The sequence below is a fragment of the Lytechinus variegatus genome, chromosome 1, assembly GCF_018143015.1.
Source record: "Lytechinus variegatus isolate NC3 chromosome 1, Lvar_3.0, whole genome shotgun sequence".
In the NCBI taxonomy this organism is placed as follows: Eukaryota; Metazoa; Echinodermata; class Echinoidea; order Temnopleuroida; family Toxopneustidae; genus Lytechinus; species Lytechinus variegatus.
Window position 1 is genome coordinate 44,595,868 of NC_054740.1, and position 5,732 is coordinate 44,601,599.

General features: G+C 35.7%; 1 long non-coding RNA gene across 1 annotated transcript; it reads right to left on the bottom strand.

Moving 5' to 3' along the window:
• Positions 1-2,193: 2,193 nt before the first annotated feature.
• LOC121406443 lies at positions 2,194-5,504 on the bottom strand. Its single transcript, XR_005968803.1, has 3 exons — positions 5,464-5,504; positions 2,746-2,865; positions 2,194-2,209 (listed from the first exon to the last, which is right to left on the bottom strand). It is a non-coding gene; the product is annotated as an uncharacterized LOC121406443 (long non-coding RNA).
• Positions 5,505-5,732: the final 228 nt, after the last annotated feature.

The window sequence follows — 5,732 nt, forward strand, 5'->3', positions numbered from 1 at the left end:
GCATACGTGTCTAGCTTAAGTGCTTGAACCAAGAAGTGCGATCTCACAGTAAACATATATTCTGGCCGTTTTTTTATCTCGCCAGCTGATCGCGAAACGTGTTCCTGCTACAATGAGTGAGATCTACCATGAATTTTGAAAATTTTCCTAACGAGATGCAATTTTTGACATACCAAAATGCAATGTGAGGTTATAGGTTGAATTTTCCGATTTCCACCGTATTTGCGACGCGAAATGCAAGTTAATCAGATTATTCAGTCTGTAGAAACAGGTTGGTTTAAGAACGATAAGGTTATTCAAGTCCGGAAAAGATAAACTGTTTTTAATGATTTACTGTAGAAACACGCCAAAAGTTTATCATAAATACAATAATGATACATTAAGAAATAAATAATATATCACACATAGAAAAAAATATAATGAAAATAAGGAAAGAAAATTATTCAATTTGGAACACTAAAAAACAGAAGAAAAATAGAGACCTTTTTTGCAAAATATATAGAAAATAATATATACAAGATACCAACTTATTTCTTTTCTGTCTATTTTTGTTGTGTTAAATATGTGTGAGAAAGATTATTGTCTTACACAGTAAATTAGTAGTCAATCGTAATTCGAGTCCGGAAAAGATAAACCGTTTTTAATGATTTACTGTAGAAACACGCCAAAAGTTTATCATAAATACAATAATGATACATTAATAAATAATATATCACACATAGAAAAAAAATATAAGGAAAATAAGGAAAGAAAATTATTCAATTTGGAACACTAAAAAACAGAAGAAAAATAGAGACCTTTTTTGCAAAATATATAGAAAATAATATATACAAGATACCCACTTATTTCTTTTCTGTCTATTTTTGTTGTGTTATATTGTCTTACACAGTAAATCAGTAGTCAATCGTAATTTTTTACAACCGAGCTTGGACAAAATTTAAATTCATATAATACAAAAAATATATAAATTGTGATCTTGTATATTCATGAGGACTTGCAGAGAACAGTTTTAGCAAAAAATAACAACTTTAATTCGTCAAAACTTTGTTAATCCTAAACAAATTTGGATGAGATTTTCAGTGTTTTTTGTTTGTCTGATGTACACTTTGAATTATATCACATAGCTTTCAGTCTCGAGTACCTCTAGCCCTTCAATCAAATTGGTTGGACGACCGGTTACACTTTACATATAACATAGTTATAAGGAGAATGAAGGGGACCATAGAAAGAAAGCATGAGAAAAGGGGAGATTTTGGTAGGGAGAGAATGAATCAGAAAAGGATCATGCTGAAAATTTCATTAAAATCTGATAATAACAAAGTTATTGAATTTGAAATTTAACAACATTTTGGTAAAAAATTAACCCAATGTACACACGATCGTCAGGAATATTTGTTAGGCTTATTCTATAAAATGAAATAATTATTTCATATTTTCATACATGTGTGTATGATATGTCCCAAGTATCATATCATTATTTCCAGCAATGCATATCTTCACATTAAAGGTCTAGTCCACCACAGAAAAGATTGTTTTGAATCAACAGAGAAAATCAGGCAAGCATCATGCAAAATATTTCATCTAAATCGAATGCAAAATAAGACCCTCACTTTTTGTTTTGGTTTTCATTGTTTGAATTGTACAATATTTCAATTTTTTTACAGATTTGACAATAAAAAATAAAAAATAAAACTTTATTTCATAGGACAATGAGGAGAAAATTATAATATTTCATATTTAAAAAACAAAGAAAAGTGAATGAGTGATGTCATCAGTTCCCTCATTTGCATACCGACCTGGATGTGCATGTAACTATTAAGTGAAATTGAGCGAAACTTAAAAATGTCATACCTTTCTTATTTTTCATCCGATTTTTATGTTTGATTTTTCTCTTTTTAATCAAATCAACTTTTTTGTTAGGGTGGACATGTCTTTGAAATAAATTTTCACTCCATTTTTTATAGTTCTCGGAGGACAAAATGTAAATTAGCGCGACTTCTTGTAATAAAATACAAAAGAACAAGTGGGGATATGACATCAGCTGGGAACGTCGTGGTCTAGTGGTTCTGACTCTCACCTTTCAAACAGAGGGTCGTGAATTTGAGTCCTAGCCATGGTGTGTTTTCCTTCAGCCCGAATTTCATCCACACTGTGCATCACTAGACCCAGATGAAGTGAATGGGTACCCGGCAGGATTAATTCCTTGAAGCTGTAATAAGAAATATTGGATGAAAACAATGCAAAGGACAGTATATTAGCTAAGGGTTCAAAATATGAATGCTTGTCATGTGTGTAAGCTTTCTTTAGAAGTTCATATATTTTTTTATATATTGAGAAATTTGCAGTATACTCTACCATTCAATTGAATGATACCAATTAACAAATATCAACAAAACATTTTGTAAAATATGATAAATAAATTTATGTTTAACCATAGATGGGTAGACAATAACCTATTATATAATGGGAGGTTGCCCCAATGATGACAAATACCACAACAAATGAATACCTGGGGAAAAAGTGTCCACCCTTCCCCCCTCAGCCAACATACTGATTTTTTTCTGGGGGGGGGTGTCAGAAAAGACGTGTGCTCCTCTAAATAGGGATGACATTTGTCCTTTCTAAGGATTTTTTACCATTCCTGACAAGGTTTTTTTTTCAGCTATGCCACTGCAGGAATACAATCTGTTTTATCTCATGAAGCTTTGCATTTTTTTCTACTGAAGAAAATTCTTACACACCTACCTTTCATAAACTCCAATTGTTTCTTGTACACGGTACGTTTTCTGTGTTCAACACCCGTCGTGTCATTCCAAGATAAGGCTGGATCATCTACCTTATCATCCAGTGTATCCGTCGTCCAAACTTTGAAAATGAAATAAAATCAATTTAAGTGTTGTAAAATCTGCATGTATGTGCAGATACAAACAAAAATAGAATACTAATATAGTAATAGAAAAATAATGATCTTAGAACTTTAATGTTAAAGATATTTTTCATGGACCTCTGATTACCAGCCCAGAATTTAGGATAAAAATAAGGAAATGTGATAGTATTTCAGCGTAGTTCAGACAAGGCTGTATTATAACTGTGCATGCTTTATACTAGTAATAGCTATGTCATCTGAAAACAAATTTAGAGCAGCAATTTTCAAGAGGGTAATCGATGACATAAATTCCATTTTTCTGGTATTGACAATCGCAGAAGCAGATCCAAGTGGGCACATTTGACCTGTGCCCCCACCTTGAGAGCAATAGTTGATGTGTTTGATAAAAATGTGGCTTTCTTACACAAGTGTTCTCCCCCCCTTCGAAAGTTACAGCAAATATTTATATTAAAAATATTGTCTCATACAAGAGGATCTCCTTTTTGGTTTGCTTGTTATTTAAAGTTTCCTTGGGAAAATGTGCCCCACTACCCCCTTTGAGAAATCATGGATCCGTTCATGGACAATCATATGCCAGTGGATGAACTCCAGACGTTTTTTAGGCAAGTTTTGATCAGTAAATAAATAAAAACAGATAAAATGTGATCACAGGACAAACTTAACTTTAAAAGAGGATAAAATTTACTTTAAAAATTGATATGCCTAGCCCCATGAAAGGATCTAAGAATACCCTCCGGCACTAATGCAGTTTCACACCAGCCAACTCACAGTGAACAATTGTGTACAACGGATAGCGGAGCGTGAACGTAGCGGTCGTGTACATTTTTGCTTATTACATGACGTCATCCAGCCACTGCCGAGAACCAATTTATGAATGAAAATATAGTAAGCATGCGCAGTGCAAGCCTTTTGTTTCCCCACACAGAATTCCACCAAAACAAGTGTGCAATTCCCTATCACCTCGTACCAAAATCGACCTAGAATTTCAATTTTCCTATATTTTATATGAATTATGAAAGGTATTCTCGGAGGATCTATTTTCTCACCGATACCGCACAGGTAAGCAAATTTTGAATACTTCTTGCTTTTCCGTCAAAATCTTACGAATTAGCGTCTATATGTCATCGTGTTCCTTGGAATTTGTAGAGTCTATCGCAACGTGCATAAAGTCAATTGGCTTCCGGGTTTTGGAGCGTCGCGTGAATATGCATGAAATTGCAGTTTCGATAATTTTCGATCGATACCGGAGCGATCCGATCACGAACCAAGACCATTTACCGTGTACACAACATGACCGGATATCGTTATCGATACTTCCGCACGCAGTCCAAAGGAATTATTTTTGGGACCACGTGGTCATGACGTGATCTGCGCTATTGACCAATCAGCGGTCTTCGAATCGCTGTGCGGAGACGATCTATCCGTTGTACACAGTCTATGGACAATTGTTCGTTGTGCATGCAACTTCAAGCAAAACTCCCCACCAGAATTGTCTACACACATTTTGAGATCAATACACAATATGCCCACCACTTTTCAAAATATTGCGGATCGCTTGGATTCGCCGTCATGTTGATATGGACCGAAGTTATGCGATCAAAAGATTCGCATGCGGCATGCTGGCAGTTTGTTTGCCACATGTTAGCATGATTTGGTTGCTAACTTCAGTCCATATAAATATTACGGCGAATCCGAGAGATCCGCGAAGTGATGTCTACGGATTAGATCAACGACGTCGAGATCGAAGACTAAATACAGCCATTCCCAATATTTTGAAAAACGGTGGGTATATTAACATCGAAATGTGACTGAGAGACCTGTCATGACATTTGGGAACAAGTTTTGGTGATGAGGTATGCTGGTAATCGGCCGGTGCAAAACTGCATTAGCGCCAGTTTTCTCTGCATATTTATTGCAGCCTCTGTAGAAAAATTGAATAGGAATCGTTTGTCACTCCGTCCAGTCACAGTTCCACACACAAAGTGCACATTTTACCATTGAAATAGTATGTGCAATGAGTGGTGTGTACAGTGTAGCAAAGTTATAGACCTGCGTAGCCTTTATCATTTTTTAAACTTTAGGACCCTTACCATGTTTCACCTCCATTTTATCTCATTTACCAACATCTATCAACAACAACAACAACAAATTATAGGCCTAATTTCAAAGCAATATTTGTCGGCAAGTTTTCAATTTCAGTAAATTAACGTGTGCAGTAACGGTCTATTTATTCACAATTAAAACTTTGACAGTCTTGACATTAGCATTAACAAATCATTCATTCACGAATTCAATGTATTCAGAGATGGTTTTTGTAAAACATTGACAATAAACATCAGGCAATATGAGCGAATTACTATTCAATGCTCGCCGATCTTAACTCTGCAAATACAAAGCATAAACCATAAGCACTCCCTATCGTCAAAGCCACGTCCCGGCCCGTAGAGCAGCGGCCAGCGCCAACGGGGCAGTGACGGTGGCAGTGCAGTGGTCGTGCATGTCGTGGCAGTACAACGACATCTAACATTTTGAGACAATTTGAGAAATAAATCAAAGAAAATTGTTATATAACTTACTGTTATAGCCTTCTACAAATGACTTTGAAGTCGCTGTCCGAATCTGACCCGTGTTCCTTTAGTTTTTGATGAATTATCAACGGACTTATCAACAGCAAAACGGTAGTACCGGTAGATCGAGTTTTCTTTTTTAAATATTGCACTTGGCGGTTAGACGTTCGCGCGTGCGTAGTGCGAGAACAACACGTATAATAGAGCTACCTGGCAAGCAGCCAAGCGGCCCCTCTCGCCAAAGCATATGGGGGGGGGGGGATAAATTATGACAAAAT